This window comes from Ptychodera flava, chromosome 17 (genome assembly GCF_041260155.1).
Source record: "Ptychodera flava strain L36383 chromosome 17, AS_Pfla_20210202, whole genome shotgun sequence".
Classification (NCBI taxonomy): domain Eukaryota; kingdom Metazoa; phylum Hemichordata; class Enteropneusta; family Ptychoderidae; genus Ptychodera; species Ptychodera flava.
Genome location: NC_091944.1, coordinates 35,970,629 through 35,991,008, shown reverse-complemented (window position 1 = coordinate 35,991,008; position 20,380 = coordinate 35,970,629). Strand labels below are relative to the sequence as shown.

Sequence of the window (20,380 nt, the reverse complement as noted above, 5' to 3'; positions counted from 1 at the left end):
CTTTCTCAAAGTTAACAATCGGTACTGAAATTAAACTCTGTGATTGGAGAACTGAAAGCACTTAATGACTATGAGGCAGAGGCAAATGGATCTTTCAATGAGAACATCTTGAAGATACCCTGTAAATTATGCAATACTTGTGACACAGAAGTTACATGGCAGATCTAAGTGTTTAGCACCCAGGAAAAAAAGTTTGTTGTGAATGTAAAGCAGTTTGTTCCATAAAAGTTGTTCTTAACTTGTTTTGCCATTTTTACTACAGTACTATAGCAGCTGATAGGATCCACCTGAGTATATTATTTGTGAATGTGACTGTCACTAAATATTCAACTGTCAGTTATCCAAAATCACAAATGCCGAATACATGTAAATTTGGATGGCTAGTTCTGGCTAATCAATTTTGGTCCCAATTAGCCAGAATGGCTAACAGGTAATTTTAGCCAGAGGAAACACTACATGTCATGAAACAAACTGATGTGCATATGCAGAGTTCGCGTTTACGTAAAAAAACTTGCGTATTTCGAATTGAAATTGACTGTCTACGCATTTTATTTATTGTTATGCGTTTTCTATACGCAAAGGAAAAAAGTCAAAATGTTTCCAAAAGCACTCCTCGCGACTGAGCTTAGGCGACAACCAGACGAGATGAGTGCCCGTTTGACATTAAATTTGTTGCAACATTTCTGTAAATCACTCATTTTGAGTGGAAAGTTTTGGATTCTCTTGGCGTGGTCTGAAAAATCGACATAGTAGTTCAAAGGCACGTTTTCATGTCAGCTGTGCCTATGAATCACGTTGCTAATTTTCAAGCGAGCAATAGTTTCTGAAACTATTACACAAAGTCAGTGAGTGACAGAAATGTTGCAACAAATTAAATGCCAACTGTACACTCTCATCACACCTCACTGTTCCCAAATTTGATCAAAGCACACATGCAGCATGGCGTCGAAGCAAACAACTCTATTTTCTTTCAACTTTGCTCCATGAGTCCGTGAAAAAATATGATTCAGAGGGTCAATCGAAAGACACTACTGGGCTTGCAACCCAACATGGAGAACACGTAGAAGTGCAGTGAAATTGAACCCATGTCTGAATCCACGACGTATTGTCCTGTTATCGCTAATACAACAACAGGGGATCAGCGCCACAGTGAAGCCGTGAGCCATGATGATGATGCACCGGTTACCAAAAAATCCCGTCCACAACCACACGCAGGCTACCAAGAGCAGTGCAAGACTGAATATCCATAGTTACGTTTTGATGTAATCAACAACAAGACACTGCTGTACTGCCAGTTATGTGAAAAAAATGGAATGCTGAATGCATTTACCCGTGGTTTGGCCGATGTACAGAAATCTGCTGTCAAAAGGTTTCGACGTTTTCACTGTCAAATGTATATCTTTGCTGTTATGTTTCAGCATGTTAGAAACACAGCCAGGTTGTTCAAGTTGTTCGTTAAACTGTTTCCATTAAAATACTCCTACATCGTTCAATCCAAATATGTAGTGTAGGTTTATTGAACGGCACATTGTATTTTGCAGTCAGTTTTTTCATCAATCGAGTGCGGAAGTGAAATTACGCACTCAAATACAGCCATTACGTAATTTTAGCAGACTAATGCGTATACCGTATGCGAGGAGAAAAAAGTTACCGCGAATACGGCATATGTATGACCTAGGTCAATGTCCTTGTACCAACTTTGAATGATATTGATGGAAATATGTCTGAGTTATGGCTCTGTATATGGAAAAACCGTAACTAAATTGCCACCATGCAGCCCTATCCATATTGCATCGGATTGTGAAACCAATTGGCATGTATATCTATTACATAATATGACAATACGTCAATGTCCTTGTACCAACTTTGAATAAAATCAGTTGATACATGTCTGAATTATGGCTGCGGACATGAAAAAATTGTAACATAATGGCCACCATGCAGCCATTGTATTTGATTTTACTGTAAAAAAAATTGAAGTGCATATGTATGACATAAGTCACTGTCCTTGTACCATTTTGAATAAAATCAGTTGAGATGTGCCTGAGTTATGGCTGAGGACACAAAAAAACAAAACAAAATGACCGCCACGCAGCAATTATTGAATTGTATCATGAAACAAATTCACATGCATCTGTATGACATAGATCAATGTCCCTGTACCAACTTTTTAAAAAATCAGGTGGGACATGCCTGAGTTATGGCTCTTGACATGAAAAATTGTAACAAAATGGCCGCCACGCAGCCATATTGATCATATCATGAAACAAATTTACATACATATGTATGTTATAGATTAATGATCTTGTACCAACTTTCAATAAAATCAGTTGAGACATGCCTAAGTTATGGCTCAGGACATGAAAAATAGCGTCAATGACACTTAGCTCCCATCCTGGACTATTTAGTGTTTGTTCTCTGGTCAGATATTTGAACATGTGTGAAAGGGATAAAGTGCATGAAGTGAAAATACTTAAATGAAATGTACTGGAGACAGTGAAATATGCTTAATGTAATTATTCAGAATATAAAATGGAAAAAATACAGAATTAGATATATCGAATACTGTGATACAACCAGTAACTCAACAAGTCATTTACAATGATATAGTCCCCACTTGTAATAGGAGTATTAGTCTTGATGGGGCAGGAAAATGTGGTCATTAAGAAGTATCACTGGAGTGTATATGTTGAGATCTATGGGCACATAGGTCTATGTCGTTGTTCCCAATTTGAAACACATGAGGCATGTCTAAGTTATGGTTCTAAATCGGGAAAAAAGATCAGACCTCTAGCAGTATTGGCTAGCCAAGAAATACATATGCGCATTATAAATGAGGTACAAGATGTGACATCTTAAAGCGCCCACTCAATTATCAGATTTATCTAATATAAATATTAGTTTCTTGATGAAATATTCAATGGAAAACAAAAGAATGACAAACTGTTAATGGGCTGTTGACACATTTGCTAATGCGAGAACCTGGGATTGAGAAGGGCGCCTTTAAGGTCTAATATCCTATCAAAATTGGAGGGTATAGAACTTGTGGTTACTGAAATATGCATATATATGTATAATCAAGGTCAAAGGTCATCAAGGTCACATGACATTTTGAAAAAAAATTATATTGCTAATTTATCCTATATGCCAAAAAATCAGATCTCTAGCTCTATTCGCTTGCCCAGAATTAGATGTGTACATAATTAATGAGGTAAAGCGTGTGTTGTCATAAGGTCTCCCATCCTACTAAATACAAAGGACATAGCACTTGTGGTTACTTATTTATTGACATAAACATATATTTTCGGTAAAAGGTCATCGAGGTCACATGACATTGGTCAAAAAATTTCTCTCCTATAGTTATCCCTATATACCAAAATCAGACATCCAGCTCTATTGTTCGCTCAGAATGAGATATGCGCATAATTATTGAGGTACAGTATGTGGCGTCATAAGGTGTCCAATCATACCAAACATAAAGGCTGTAGCACTTGTGGTTACTGAGTTACGGAAAAAATATATATATTTGAGGTCAAAGGTCACCGAGGTCACGTGACATTTTGTCAAAAAAATTGTTTTTCTAAGTTATCCCTATATACCAAAAATCAGACCTCTAGCTCTATTGGCTCGCTCAAAATGAGATATGCGCATAATTAATGAGGTACAATATGTGGCGTCATATGGTGTCCCATCATACCATACATGAAGGCTGTAGCACTTGTGGTTACTGAGTTATGGACAAATATGTATATTTGAGGTCAAAGGTCACCGAGGTCACGTGACATTTTGTCAAAAAAATTGTTTTGCTAAGTTATCCCTATATACCAAAAATCAGACCTCTAGCTCTATTGGCTCGCTCAAAATTAGATATGTGCATAATTAATGAGGTACAATATGTGGCGTCATAAGGTGTCCCATCATACCATACATGAAGGCTGTAGCACTTGTGGTTACTGAGTTATGGACAAATATGTATATTTGAGGTCAAAGGTCACCGAGGTCACGTGACATTTTGTCAAAAAAATTGTATTGCTAAGTTATCCCTATATACCAAAAATCAGACCTCTAGCTCTATTGGCTCGCTCAAAATTAGATATGCGCATAATTAATGAGGTACAATATGTGGCGTCATAAGCTATACAATGCAAGATCCGAGGTACATGAATATTCCACATTGATTAAGGGTAATTGGCATAGAATTTAAATACCGAAACAATGCTCATTAATGTAATCTGCATATTTGAATATCATTATACCTCGCATCTTGCACTAATAGTCATAAGCTGTCCCATCATACCATACATGAAGGCTGTAGCACTTGTGGTTACTGAGTTATGGACAAATATGTATATTTGAGGTCAAAGGTCACCGAGGTCACATGACATTTTGTCAAAAAAATTGTATTGCTAAGTTATCCCTATATACCAAAATCAGACCTCTAGCTCTATTGGCTCGCTCAAAATTAGATATGCACATAATTAATGAGGTACAATATGTGGCGTCATAAGCTGTCCCATCATACCATATATGAAGGGTGGTAGCACTTGTGGTTACTGAGTTATGGACAAATATGTATATTTGAGATCAAAGGTCATCAAGGTCACATGACATTTTGTCAAAATATCCGAGATATCTGCGTGAACGGATGGACTCACGGATGGATCTATATCTATCCAATCTATAAGCTCACTGGACTTCATCCGGGGGGACTAAAAATTGTGTCACTGCATCCTTTTTGCAATATGAATACGATGAGAAACTAAATTTTATTTTTCGTGGCCTTATACATGGGAGTCTATGGAGATCTGCCTTATACATGGGAGTCTATGGACGTGTAAACTAAAAATATGCAAATTTCACCACGATTTGCCCAAATTTGGGAAAGGTCACTCCTATGCACTTCCATACCAAGTTTCAAATCAATCGGACTTGTGGTTTCAGAGCACGAGATTTTTTGACCAAAAATGGGAGAAAATTACAAAAAAAATTCATGAAAAATAGCAAAACCAAGATACCGACCCAAGATGTGCACAATCATTTCATGTCAGCCCAAAGTACTTACATGCTAATTTTTCATGTAATCTGCTCAGTGGTTATTGAGTTTTTTCAATTTGACTGTTTTTACATTTTTTCACTTAATTTGCATATTTTTGGCAATGACAACTTCATTTGAACAAAATCTCATCTACAGCCCATCATCCATGTACACACCAAATATCAAGATGAAATGTACAGCGGGTTTTGGAGTTTTTGATGTTGACGGACAGACATACAGACATACAGACATACAGACATACAGACATTTCCCTAGCCTATAAGAATAGCTTCCATTGCCATATATACATATGGCTATGGGAGCTAAAAAATCGTAACAAAATGGCCTCCACGCGGCCGTATTGAATCGTATTGTAAAACAAATTGACGTGCATATGTATGACAAAGATTGATATCCTTGTACCAATTTACAATAAAATCGGTTGAGATGTGCCTGATATATGGTTCGGTACATGAAACAAGCGACCTAGCGGCCGATATAGCTCCGCTGTGTTTATGTAGAGAATAACTATTTTTGCCAAAGTTGATGAAGAAGGTGGAAATCTTTGATAGCTCAATGCAGAGGCCAGAAAAAAGTGGCTAAAATAGCTGCAAAAATACACAATAGAAGATTTCATCGTACTTTGAATATATCACATCGGATCATCCCTAAGAACATGTCAAGCTATCTGATGAGTAGTTTTTTGGAGAATAAAATTTTCTGACCAAAAATGGCAACAATTGCGCCAAAAAATAAAAATACCGTCAATGACGCTGTACCTTCTCTAATGTGTGGCCAGGTCAGGTAATTGGTTGTTGGCATGGAGTTATTGGTAAATAGTTGATGATGTAGGGGCATGAGGTGAGATATGGACCCAAAGAACCCAAAAGATGATTAAATACATCAATCAAAAAAATTCTAAGCTACAGTATAAACTGCCTAAAGATAGTTCAGTTTGGAAAAAAGGTTAAATAATTCAGAAATAAGAATTAACAGTCCAAAATAGTAATGATGCACTTCCCTACTGACCTGAGTGCATGTGAAATACACAACCTGGCATCTGTAAATTAAATGTATACCAAGTGATCATTTTAAGTCACTTTTAACTGTTTTTAAGGGATATTCCAAAGAGTCCTGTGGAAATGATGAAAACGCTTATCTGGTCTTGTGTTTGTAAAACCTCATGGCTGATAATTGTCATAGTATTCAAAAGAAATTGAAAGTGAAGAAATTACTGTTTTTAATAGGCATATTTTCCTTGAAATACATGACCGTGTAAAGAATATATGCTAAAAGTGTTTAAGAGTAAATGTCTTTTCAAAAAATAATTTAATCTGTGACCAAAGGATTTTTATTCTTTGAGTTTACAGATTCAAACATTGCAATTTGTTCAATCATCTTGTGCAGTGCAAAATTTATAAAATGACTGAAAAATAAAAAAAATTGGCAGAATTACAGTCTTTGTGATGTCAAATCATGGGTTGACATCACGATAATTGTTAATCTGTTCGAAGTACTTTCTATAATTTAAAAAAATAAAGTTCATACAGAAACGGTAACATATATTGTCAGCAATGTAGTGTTAATTTTGACTTTACATCAAAATATGCCTTTGCTGGATACCAAATATGTAGGCGAAATATTAAAATCAGCCGTGTTCAGCAAAAACTGCACAACAGCATTGATCCTTTTCTAATTTGATTTGATTTGCTTATGTTATCCTTGTATGACAGTCAGTACAATATGGAACTTGAACACAACACAGTGAATAAGTATGCTGTAAATGAAATGGTGTGGCTGCATCCACATGCAGCATAAGAGTGCCTTTGTCTCTCACCCTCATTTCAAGCCTGTCCCATCCCTGAAAAAATAGTTTGGTCTTATATTTATAATGTTAATAATTTCTGTATTTGTTAAAATGTGCGCATCTCAAAAACTTTTGATCATAAACATTTTCATTGCTTTTTATAGCTGACCAGTCAGTTAACCTGTTTATTTTGAATATTTGCGCATTTTTTCTCAGTATTTGACATTTTCAGAATAGCTTCTTATTCATTATGTCATTTTCTAAAAGTTAAAGTGCTCCTTTGTGTGGTCAAGCTTTCCACAAGCATCAAATGTTGTACTTCATATAGGAAGGTCTGCCTCTAGAGGGCGGGCATCATGAATAGTGTTTGTTAATTATTCCTCCACATAAACTTCTGATTGTACTGTAAACATTGAACATGGCCGACGTCCGATTTTCCTGTCTAAAACTTTCACTCATTTTCGTTCATATGACTCTGAAACTCAAGGAAACGATTGGGAAGAAAGAGTTATCTTGAAATATTGAGGTACTCGCCGATATTTTGCAAAGTTAAATGAGAAAAATGCAAGGAAAATGCCGACAGGCTTACACAATGACCGTTTTCAGACTCAGAGGCATATGATCATCTGCAGATTATGCAACTAGCCCATATCACGTGAGGCCATGAGGGGATATCCACGCAACTCAGTACCAAACACTAGCGCACACAGGGTGAGCAAACACAAAGTGAGTACCCCTAACGTCAGCTCAGTAGTCTGTAATAGATCGTAGTCAACTAAGAACCTTGGAGAAAGGCTTACATGTAACACTGTGGCTATGCCGCTAAGTCCCTTTGATTTTTGTCACAGCTCAAAATCGTTCTCCTACACCTCAACCTGAACCATGAACACCCCACCAGTTTATGATATGACCCATCACAATGGCATAACGTCAACGGATCTTGACAGACGGAAGTATTGACAGACGGAAGTAGTTGACACCAGCATACTGGTTTTCAACTCTAATACCTTCTCTGTCTATAAATAGACACGAGAAGGTAAAAATTGCAGATTTCATCACAATTACAAAAGATCAAATTTAGTTCATCTATAGAAACCTGTATACCAAATTTCAAAGCTGTTAGACCAGTACTTTTTGAGAAACACATTTTTTAACCAAAAATGGAAAAAATTGACCCAAAAATTCAAAATTGCAGATTTCATCATAATTTCAATAAATATTATTTAGTTCATCTATAGAAACCTATATACCAAGTTTCAAAGCTATCAGATGAGTAGTTTTGAAAAAAAAAAACATTTTTTGACCTAAAATGGCAAAAATTGCCCCAAAAATACAAAATTACAGATTTCATCAGAAATTCAATATATATTGCTTAGCTTATCTGTAGAAACCTGTATACCAAATTTCAAAACTATCAGACCAGTACTTTTTGAGAAACACATTGTTTGACCAAAAATCGCAAAAAATTGCCCCAAAATTACAAAATTGCAGATTTCATCATAATGTCAATAAATATCATTAAGGTGATCTGTAGGAACCTGTATACGAAATTACAAAGCTATCAGATGAGTAGTTTTGGAAATTCACATTTTTTGACCAAAAGTGGCAAAAATTGCCCCAAAAATACAAAATTGCAGATTACATCATAATTTCAATGAATATCATTTAGTTCATCTGTAGGAACCTGTATGCCAAGTTTCAAAGCTATCAGATGAGTAGCAAAAATCGCAAAAATTGCCTTAAAAATGCTAATTTGCATATTTCTGCACAATTTGAACAAATCTGAAATAGATTATCCCTAGGGACACATGTACCAAATGTCAAAGCTATCTGACAGGTAGTTTTGAAGAAGATTTTTAAAGATTTTTTTTACCAAAAATGACAAAAATTGCCTTAAAAATGCAAATATGCAAATTTCACCACAATTTGAACAAATCTGACTGAAGTCACCCTAAGTAAACTGCATATTAAATTTCAAAGCAATCAGACAAGCGGTTTCAGAGTAGAAGATTTTTTTACCAAAAACACCAAAAAATACCCCAAAAATACAAATATGCAAATTTCACCATGATTTGAACAAACTTAAGTGAGGTCACTCCAAGTGAGCTGCATATAAAATTTCAAAGCAATTGTGACTTGCGGTTTCAGAGGAGAAGGCAATTGTTGATGGACGACGGACGACGACGGACGACGACGGATGACGACGGAAGACGACGGAAATCAACCTATCTGATAAGCACCACGTCGCTGACAGCAGAGCTAAAAAACTTAACATATTAATCGTATCGTGAAACGAATTGACGTGCATATGTAAGACAAAGGTTGATGTCCTTGTACCAATTTACAATAAAATCGGTACATGAAAAAACCGTGACAAAATGGTCGCCACAATGGCCACGTGGCGGCCATATTGGATCGTATCACAAAACAAATTGATGTGCATATAATTATAATAATAATAATAATTTATTTTTCTAAAGCGATTTCCATCAATAAAATATCAAACCGCTTTACAATAAAATACAAGATGAAAATACAATAATAATAAAAGTACCATAAAAATGCTCTGGCTAAAATACAACAAGTACATTAAAATACTCCGTTAAAAATACAAACTCTACAATGCAACATGATACGAACATCAAAACGATGACTTAATCATTATAGTACTTTCTGAAGAGATATGTTTTCAGAGATGTTTTAAAAGAGGCAACAGATGGTGACAATCTAATTTCTTTTGGTAAGGCATTCCATAACGTGGGAGCAGCATTAGAAAAAGAACGGTAACCAAAATGTTTCTGTTCCCGGTTCACCGGCTCCAAAATTGGTGTGAACGCTGAGCGTGTAAACCGCTTAGGAACGTGAACTGTGATAAGATCAGAAAGATAAGCAGGTGCTTGATCACGCAAAATTTTATACACAAAAAGAAGAATTTTGAAATTAATTCTAGCATGGATAGGCAACCAGTGAAGCTCACGTCTCACTGGTGTGATGTGTTCATGCACGTCTCACTGGTGTGATGTGTTCATGCATATGTATGACATAAGGAGTAATCCTTGTACTAACTTTGAATGAAATAGCTCCAGTCATCTCTGAGATATCTGTGTGAACACATGGACGCACGCACAGACGCATGGACATGACCAAACCTATAAGTCCCCCTGGACGGTGTCTATGGGGACAAAAATAGTGTCAATGACACTTTGCTCACATTTGGTTACATGTGGCAAGCCAGAATGAGTGTATATACATGATATTCAACATTTATCTATTTACCTTAGCTTGTGATATTTATAGTCAAGTGCATTTGAACAAATTTTGATACACCGTCCATTGAAGTATGAAATGGTTGGTAACTTGCAACTGTTGATCACACATACTTATACAATACCATGCAACCTAGTACATCATAACTACCAGTAGTGATAAAATCAGCCATACCAAACTAAACGCGTCTCATATAATATTGTAATGCATAAAATTAATCATATGTAGAAAATATTTATTAGTCTCTCTACGGTCGATAGTTGCACAATCGAAGACTAAGCTAATAAAGGGCATTTCTCACCTTCCACTGTTAATGAAGCTGCCACACCTACATGATAATGGTATGTCCCAAACTGCCACCAAGTTAAACAAGCATTGCAGTGACATACACAAATGAGAGAATTTCCAAACACAAACATATAGCAAGAAACCTGAAGCATCAGATATGTACATCTGTTTTACATATGTACATCTGGAACACAACAAAACGCCGAACCATAATTAAACAAAAACAACAAACGAATTCCAACAACAATCTGCGATTCATTAAAAATCTGTCATCACACAAACTAACAAACACAGAAATAAATGCACTAAGCAAAGGGCTCAAATTTATTCCAACACCAAAACGCCCAAAAAGAATCAATCTGTTGAAAGATGCAAATAAATACATTCGCAAAATGCGACTCCAATACATCATGCGCCACAGACAAACCAAGAAACATCAATTCAAACACAAATCAACATGGGTCCCACCCGCAACTGATAACACAAACCCATTTCACAACACAAAAAACAACATGACACGTGCCGAACGCATAGCAATTAAAACACTATTGAAAAACACGAATCTCACTATCAAGCTATTTGATAAGGGGCGAGGGACAGCAGTCATGAACACAATAGATTACATAAGAGAGTGTGAACGACAACTCGGCGACTCCAACTACTACACAAAACTAGCAACAGACGACACAAAACAAACAGTGGAAAAAATACACCAACTAACGACAGAAATGTACAACAAAAAACACATCGACCTCCACACTTATAAATACATAGATCCATTCTACACAAATACGCGAACACCACGCTGGTATGTTCTACCAAAATTACATAAAGCGCCACCAACGGACACAAAATTCGCAGGTCGCCCAATTATAAGCGGTTGCTCAAGTCCAACCTTTCACATATCGGAATTCCTGGACCACTTCCTCAAACAAATCATGGAAAAACAACCGACATACATAAAAGACACTACAGATTTCATCCGGAAAATGGACTCAATCCAGGCTCCGAACAATGCCATCCTAGTCACATTAGACGTAGTCTCTATGTACACAAACACACAACACGATGACGCCATACAGGCGATCAGCAAAGCATTAAACAACACAACGCAAACAAACAATGAACAAACAAATATCCATAAACCACCAACAGAATGCATGTTAGCTATGCTAAACATTATTCTGAAAAACAACACATTCGAATTTAACAACGAATTCTACAAACAGACATGCGGGTGCGCAATGGGTTCCCCATCGTCACCGAATATTGCTGACATCACATTTCACGAATTAGAACTGAAAATCATACATCAACACACAACAAAAATATCACTATGGTGTAGATTCAGAGACGACATTTTCCTAATCTTTATTGGAACTGAACACGAACTCCACGAATTCATTACATTAATTAACAAAATGCATCCCACTTTCAAATTTTCATATGAAAGTTCCTCACACGAAATAACATATCTTGACCTAGTCATTTACAAAGGTCAACGATACAACAAGGAAAACATACTAGACACCAGAACACACACAAAACCAACGGATACATTCCAGTTCCTACATAGAAAATCATGTCATCCAAAATCAACCTTCAAGGGCCTAATCAAAGGCAAAACATTTAAGGTACATGAGGACATGTAACAATGAAGAAGATTTCAACAACAAAGTCAAAACATTTAATGAAAAGCTATTAATGCGAGAATATCCACAACAAGAAATATCAAACATCAATGCGGAAACAAATTACGCTACACGAAGAACACATTTAAATCACAAACAAACGCACAACAACAATACAAATAAATTGATATTTGCTACCAAATATAGTCCACACATCAAAACAAAAGACATCCAACAAGCACTCCTGAAGAACTGGGAAGAAATAGAAAAAGATCAAACACTAAATAATTTATTCACAATGAAACCGATCATCGCTTACAAAAGAAATCCAAACATTGGCGACACACTCATAAATGTACAAGTACACAATCTTAGAGAAACGACCGAACAAAGTGCGACACAACAAACTGACCCAAACATAAGTATTCTAGCCTCCCTGCTAGACGAACAAAACACTGACAATAATTAAACCACGAACAGTGAAACACAAATCTAAGGAGAGCAATCTCCAAAGAAAAGCGACTGAGGAAGAAACCACACACTGGTTTCAAAACGTAGCGTCAAAGGATCACCCTGTCATTCGACAGCCAGATTACGGCTACGTCTCGCCATGGCTTATATCTACACCAATAGCCAAACACACAAAATCAAACACAAACACAGAGAACGAAAAAATAGTGTAGGCGATGTGTGCAGCCGCTTTCCCTTTATTACAAAGCTATTCTAACCGACTTTCAAAGCATCAAACCAGGAATTTGTGTAGAAGCCATTACTTGACTTAAACAGACAAGCAATTCCATAAATATACAATATGACAATGGAAAAAAACAAAAACCTTTCAAATCAAAGTTGGAACATTTTGTTCACACAAAATTGTCATATTTTCATCAACAGCTGTAAGAGTTTGTAACTAATAACCTGACCTGGTTGGATTAAGCAGCAAAGTTTACCGACTATACAGATAATACTTATCATGAATATACTTATACTGTCCTGCATCTTGAAAATGAAAGACTGGTTGTACACCAGATCTGTACACCATACCTTCTTTTAGATTCGCTCATAGCAACTTCATGCAACACTTTTTGTACAACGTGGTATGTTACCTGCCTTGCCAAGATAATCTGACCAATGTTTATTCACCAAGTTTTCACTTATGTTGCCCAGTAGAATTTTAGTAACCCTGACTTTTTTTGAACAAATACTATTTTACAGTTGAGCATGTACATGTATCTACCACAAATACACAGGTAAAATGTGCAGCATTCTCAATGTTTTGCAATTACACCAGGGACTTCAAGAATATCATATTTGGCATTTTTGAAAAAATAAAACGTGCAAAACATGGTACCCCAAAACTTCTTTTAAACACAACATATTGATAGCTCTATGCTAATTTGTTTGTAAAACAGTGTGTCAGCTGCACTGCAAACTTCTGTCTTCCAATTCGCTCATATTTACTCTACAAAATCTCATCAATATTTTGATATATGGTAATCAAATGATCCTTAGAACTTAAAATTTGAATTTGATATCTGACATGTGACTCTCAAAAACAAGACTTTTGACAAAAAGTCGGTAAAAAATTCAAAAATACATTTATATGAATTTTATGCTTCTCAATCAAACTATTGCATACATTGTTCCTCCTAGTATACGGACCAAATAATACAGTAATCACTATCTTATCAATATAAATAGCAGATTATGAAAAAAATCATGTTTTATTTCTTATTCTTTCATCAACGGCTACAAGATTCCATTGGATTGTAGATAACCATCTAAGCATTCCAAAGTTGACCACATTTAATATGGAAATTATTCAGTTATGAGCTCCACAAATTTGGTCTACAGGAAGACTGGATGGACATACAGACAGACTGACATACACAGACTGGCTGTGATGAAATTGGCTTCTCAGTGTGCTTTGGCCCATGAAGAGTGATAAATATTGGCTTCTCAGTGTGTCTCAGTGTGCTTTGGCCCATGAAGAGTGATAAATATATACCTAACAGCTGGATGTAATGATAAAATTGTTATATAGACAGGCACTCCCTGCTTTCCTGGTGACCATCATAACGTGCCATTACATTGTCAACCATGGTCGATGATGTTTTGACCATCAGTGACAATGACTGCTGACCGTCATCCAAACTGACAATGTTTTGACAATCATCAACTGACGTTTACTCATTGTCACAACATGGTCTTCACATGGTCAAGAAAAAATAACGACAATGAAACATGGTCATATTATGGTCATCACATTGACAATGATTTGATGATGACTGACTGGTCATATGGTCACAGTCAAAACATGGTCATTAGATGGTCAGGGAAAAGATTGTGACTATGAAACACAGTCATATCATCATCACCTCGTAAATTATTTGACCATGTTTGATGGTCACAATCTTTCCCTAAACCGTCATGATGTGTGCAACTGATCTGATGCACATGTCATTTTATGTGGTACTACAGACTGTAGGAACTCTCACAACAGCTGCACGGATGCCAATGCAGGGAGGGAGACCTGTCAGCACCACTATCATTATGTATTCAGAAAAATGATTTTGCCAAAGTCGATAGATTTCTCATTCATCACAGCAGGATTACAGACAAACACATGACTTCACTCACAAGATTACAAAAAGTTAGTAAATTTTCCAAATGAACAATGGAATTTTTCATTTATTCAAAACGAGCAACAATGACGGGTCGTAGACTTATATAATGTTACTGCAAATTTGTACCGTAAAAATTTCAATAGAACAGGACCTTTTACTGTTGAAACGTACACAAATGTCAATGCTTTCAATGTTTAGTATAAGCACAGTCCCTGAAGCTAAAGCATACGGTACATACAGACAGTCTGTGTCACTTGATCATCGATGCCACCAACAATATCTCGCCTTCAGAAGACGTGGATTGAGGTTACAATTTTTGTCCATGTTTCATGCGTCAGAGCTATATATATTGCACTCCATCCTTAGCTGATCAGCCGAATAAAAATCCAACACGCAATGTCAAAGCGTGAGCCGAATCCGGCTGGTAGCAGCTGACATGTTTAGTCAGAGGTCACGGTTTACCAAGTTAAGGTCGCGCATTGATATTGACATCTTCGTGCTGAAAGAACTGTACACTCTTTTGACCATTTCGAATCATTTAGTATAACCATTTCATAATGTAATATAATAAATAAATTGCTAATTTGAGTTTGAATTGTACGGGATTAGGGCCGATAGAGAGTCAAACTCCAACGTTTAAAAACGGGACTACGTTATCAATCGCGTAATGATTTATTGATCTCACTTCCGTGAAGGTCATGAGGCTTGAACGGCGCGAAGTTAGATTTCTGTACCGTTGACTTGGTATTCGTGATCAGGACTTATCTGGCAGAAATTTTGGCGATCTTTGTATGGAATCACTAGCCAAAATACATCATAGTTTCGCAGAAATGTATATAGAGTACCAAGGACAGACAGAGTTCAAAATTTGTGAACGCGAAAAGCAGGTAAAGATGCCGACTATATTTTCCCAGTAACTTGTACCGGTATGCTTACGTGCAGCACGGAGTGACCTGCAGCCGGGAACTGTCTATAGCGTCTGCGAGCCGTTCACAAATGCAGGTAAGTTGATATAACCATAGACCTTCGTTATACAAACCACAGTCCCTCTATCCAGAGGGACTGTGTACAAACGTACAACTGCACATTGCCATTAAATTACTAAGTTTCGTTGAGTAATGATTCGTACGGAATTCACTTTCAATTCACAACAATGCTGAAAAATAGTGTATGGAAAATAATTGCGAGAGTTTTACAGATCGTTTGTCCGTTTTAAATATTATTAATATATGATTATAAGTGTTTATGCAGTTGGTGTCTGTGAGTTAGTTTTTCAAGTAACTATTGTCTCATTTTCAACTAATAATGTTTATTGATTTCATTCATCAAATTGCAGTCAAACAGTAAAGACTCACACTATTTCCTGAACCATTCGTATTTTCAGAATTCGTTGCTGGTACTGTGAGGGGATGAGAAATCCAGAGAAAAGAAGCTAAATCGCTGCCTTTGACAGTAATGTTAATTTCACATGAACCTTCTCAAGTCAAAGTTTTATGAAGACATATTTATGTGGCATGAAAAAAACATTGGCATATAAAATAAATCGTACCCTAAATTGAACTTAACGTTTTGTTTCTGTTTTATTTTTTACTACTGTTTCTTATGAAGCTAGTATTTCAGAATTTATACATATGTGCTGATTTACAGTCTGCCTCAATATTTTTCAGGTGTCCATCTGTAATTATGTTTTTAGCCATGTTTACACAGCTGATTTCACAACTCAGTGTACATATCTGAACTTTCAAAATGTTGAAAGTGTGGTACAAATGCACAAATTTTGCTGTCACTACAGCGTGCTGTATCTTTGGTGTCAGCATCACTAATCTACATATAATAATAATGTTCTTTGGTACATTGTTTCATGATGCTTCAGCTCTCTGAGTATTCTGCCAATACAAAGTTTTCGATTTCTCAACCCTAATATCAAGAGTTGGTCGAGTAGTCTACATGACAGAAATTAGATAAGGTATAAACATCTCTTTTAGGCTTTTTTCAGGCATGTGTCTTTTGGCTGTTATGCAATCTTTTCTCAAAATTCAACTTTTTAAATATGTATCAAAATGTATTCACAAAATTCTCTGTCTATAAATTTTGTAAAGCTGTAACTTTTGGTCTTTTTTCACGTCCTCTTGATTAAAACGAAGATTTATTGCATTTTGTCAACATCATTGAATATCTGTTGGTGCAGAAAATATATTTTGAGAAGGTTCTGAATGATCCATTCTACAAAAGACACTCTTTGTACCTTATTCTATTTGATTGAAAGAAGTAGTAAATTTCACAAAGCATATATATTGTATAAAAGCCCTGATGAAAGAGAACATGGTCAACTACAGTACACATTAATTATTTGCACAGTAGTCACATGACTTACCTTTTAATGAACCTCCAAAAATTTGTTAAAAACAAATTTACAAAAATAGAACAAGATTTCCTATTAAAAGTCTGTACACTTGCAAGCTGTTGTAATCGACACACATGTACTGTATTGGTCAGTAAATAGGTGACTATAATTCAGAATTATTTTATTTTAATTAAAAGGTCATAATGTGAAACAAAAAATAGTGAAAATATCAAAAGTTACAGCTACTGTGGCTTTAAGTCAATATGTACATGTTAGAATTTATTACATTTATTCCTGTCAGTAGTCATTGCTTAAGGTAGCGTGTCAGGTTTGTTGAGTATTTTTGTCAAAAAGAGTTGAGGGACAAATTTTAAAAAGTGCGTTTGTCTTAGTTCTATGTGAAAGTATACACCTACAGACTTTGTCAGTTTAAACACTAAAGTTTGAACCGTCACTCACCACAGATAATCGGAATTGTGTAGACGTCAAAGTGTCTTTGTTTTTCTATACCTTTTTTGAAGTCAAGTGATCAGTGTACCAAAAAAGCAGCTTTCAGGTGACACTTAGGTGAAATTCACATTTTATTGCCAAAATCTAAGTCCGAAAATTGGTCTTTGCATGAGGGAACCCACAGGCTGCCTTAATTATCACTATATCCCTGTATAATTGTTGGAGTCATTATATGATCTTTGATATGTGTTTTATCAATGTTGACTATAATTGCACTCAATGCAATGTTACACATAATTAAATTGACTGAAATGAATTATTTACATTCAGTTTCTGTAGCTGTATAATGTTGACATTTATGCAGACGCCTTCAATGACCATGTTTTGACCATCACCCTGTTCTGACAATCACTGACCAGGTTTTGGCAATCAACAATATCCAAACAAGACCACTGGTCGGTGACCATGTTCTGACCGTCATAGACAATGTTCTTGCCACCAATTTGACCAGTGTCCTGACCATCAGTGACCATGTTCTGACCATCATTGACCATGTTCTGACAATCGTTACCTATGTTCTGGCCACCATTGACCATGTTCTGGCCATCATTGACCATGTTCTGACCATCATTACCCATTGCTCTGGCCATCATTGACCATGTTCTGACCACCATCATTGCCTCCTCTGGTGACCATGTTCTGACCATCATTGACCATGTTTTGTCAATCATTGACCATGTTCTGGACATGTTCTGATTACTGTTGCAATGCAGCTTTATTCACAATGACCATGGTCTGTCCATGTTCGTTGTGAACTTTAATCGGCAATGTTTTGACCATGATACGACAACGATTTCTTTTGACCATATTCTGACTGTGATGTGACTATCATAATGCTGACCACCACTGACCATGGTCTGACAATGGTGTCAATTAACAAACGTGTTCATTTCATGGTCGATCATGGTCAACTTGATAGTCAAAACATGGTCGAACATGGTCAATGACCATGGTTTGACAATGGTCAAACCATAGTCGACCATGTTCTGACCGTCATCCTTAAAGCAGGGTCAGGGTGAATATTATACATCACTTTGATTAGTTTCTTGTCCTCTTTCTACTTAGTATGTGATAATGTTTAAGACAATCAACCTGCAAGACAGTTATGTGTTGGCAAATACGGGCAAGCAGCTACCTTTTCTTGATTTTCATGAACAACAGATAACCTTGACTGAAATGCTTAACAACATGCAACCAATGTTTACATTTTGCTCATACACCAGATACACAGAGATATTTCAACATACAACCATCAACTCAAAAACCCTACAGGGAAAGGTAAACATTGTTTTCTTCCAGTGCAACTGGTGCATCCACTTTTGCTTATAAAACCAATGTGTCACAAGGCTGATGGCACTGAGATCAACTTAAGAATTTTAACTGTGGTGAACTTGACTATTCCTTTCAAATCCTGACCTGACTTGGAATCTTCAACTGAGATGCAGTGCATTGCAAAATGTGTGCCCAAAGACATGGGGGTGGACCATTTGATATCCAGGGGGGTCCTGAAGATTGATGAGGTAGCATTATTTTCTACCTGATCCACTGTACAGTATTTTTTTCCTCTCTTCCACCTTTTCTTTTAGTCAAGCCTCTTCTGGCAGATTCGTTTTTCACTGACATTTGGTTGGAATCTTTTTTTCCTGAAAATCTTCCAGATCCCCAATCAGGAAATCAAATGGTCCACCCCTTTATATCAACAATGTTTATTTATAACCCTGATCACATTCCCTCTATCAACTGTGCCCTTTGCCACATTTTTACACCAAATAGAGTTTACCATATGAAATGCTCACAAAATCACCACATTATGTATTCTTAGTTCCTGTAGGTATAAAATTGCCCAAAATCAGAAAATCTTTTCACAAATATTTTAATATTAATTTTGTTCATATCAACACAACATGAATAAGTTATGGAATCAATACTGTGGACTATTTCTGTAAGTTGTTTCAATAAAAAAAATTAGGAAGCGTCATAAAAATAGGAAATTGAAGACATTTCTCTGAAAATTTAAAACAAGCGACCTGGCAGCTGATAGAGCTCCTTTGTGTTATGTTATGTACAAAATAACTTTTTGTTACACGTGTTGATGAAGGAGAAAATCTTTGACAGCACACTTCAGGTCAGCCAGACCAAAATAGCAAATATAGCTGCAAAAATATGTAATTGAAGAAGATATAATTTGAACATATTAAATTATTTAATTGAAGAAGATATAATTTGAACATATTAAATTAAGATCATACATAGGAAAATTTCAACTTAATATCAAAGCTATAAAAAAAGATTTTGTGAAACAAATTTTTGACCAAACAAGTCATCGTTGATGACACAGTCCCCACTTGTTAATGGGTACTTTGATTACATGTCCTCAGAGAGGATAGAGTCATCTTCATTAATTAGGTCTGTGATAAAAATACTGCGATACAGATGGTGCTCAATGGCCAAGAATGAGTTCCATGGTGATGAAAACATAAAACCAATGTAGGCAACCATCCTAAAGTTCATAAAATGAGTCAACTAGGAATTAATCAACAGGATGTTGTAAAACACTTTTGCATACAATCCTAACACTTAACAGATTATCAATGTTACCATATTTCATGATGCAGTATCTACAACACTATGAGATCAACATCTGTATCAAGGTTCATCAAATTTGACGTATTAATTTGTGGCTATATCACTCTAATTAGGGAAGTTCATTACTAATGCAATTAAAAATTAATGAAAATGACACAGATAAATGTCTTTTTCAATGTTAAAGCAATGTGAGCTTAACATCTGTACAAAATTTCATGAATTTGATGCAGTATTTCTTGACATACCAGCCTACTTACGAAACTTCAATAATTGATATGTTACTGC

General features: G+C 36.0%; 2 long non-coding RNA genes across 2 annotated transcripts in view; one reads left to right on the top strand and one right to left on the bottom strand.

Moving 5' to 3' along the window:
* The window catches only part of LOC139116198 (uncharacterized), a 120,855-nt gene that overhangs the window by 64,119 nt on the left and 36,356 nt on the right, over window positions 1–20,380 (bottom strand). The gene's annotated exons all lie outside the window — the stretch shown is intronic.
* Window positions 15,259–16,215, top strand: LOC139116187 (uncharacterized). The gene is made up of 2 exons (XR_011548252.1): window positions 15,259–15,657; window positions 16,040–16,215. It is a non-coding gene; the product is annotated as an uncharacterized lncRNA (long non-coding RNA).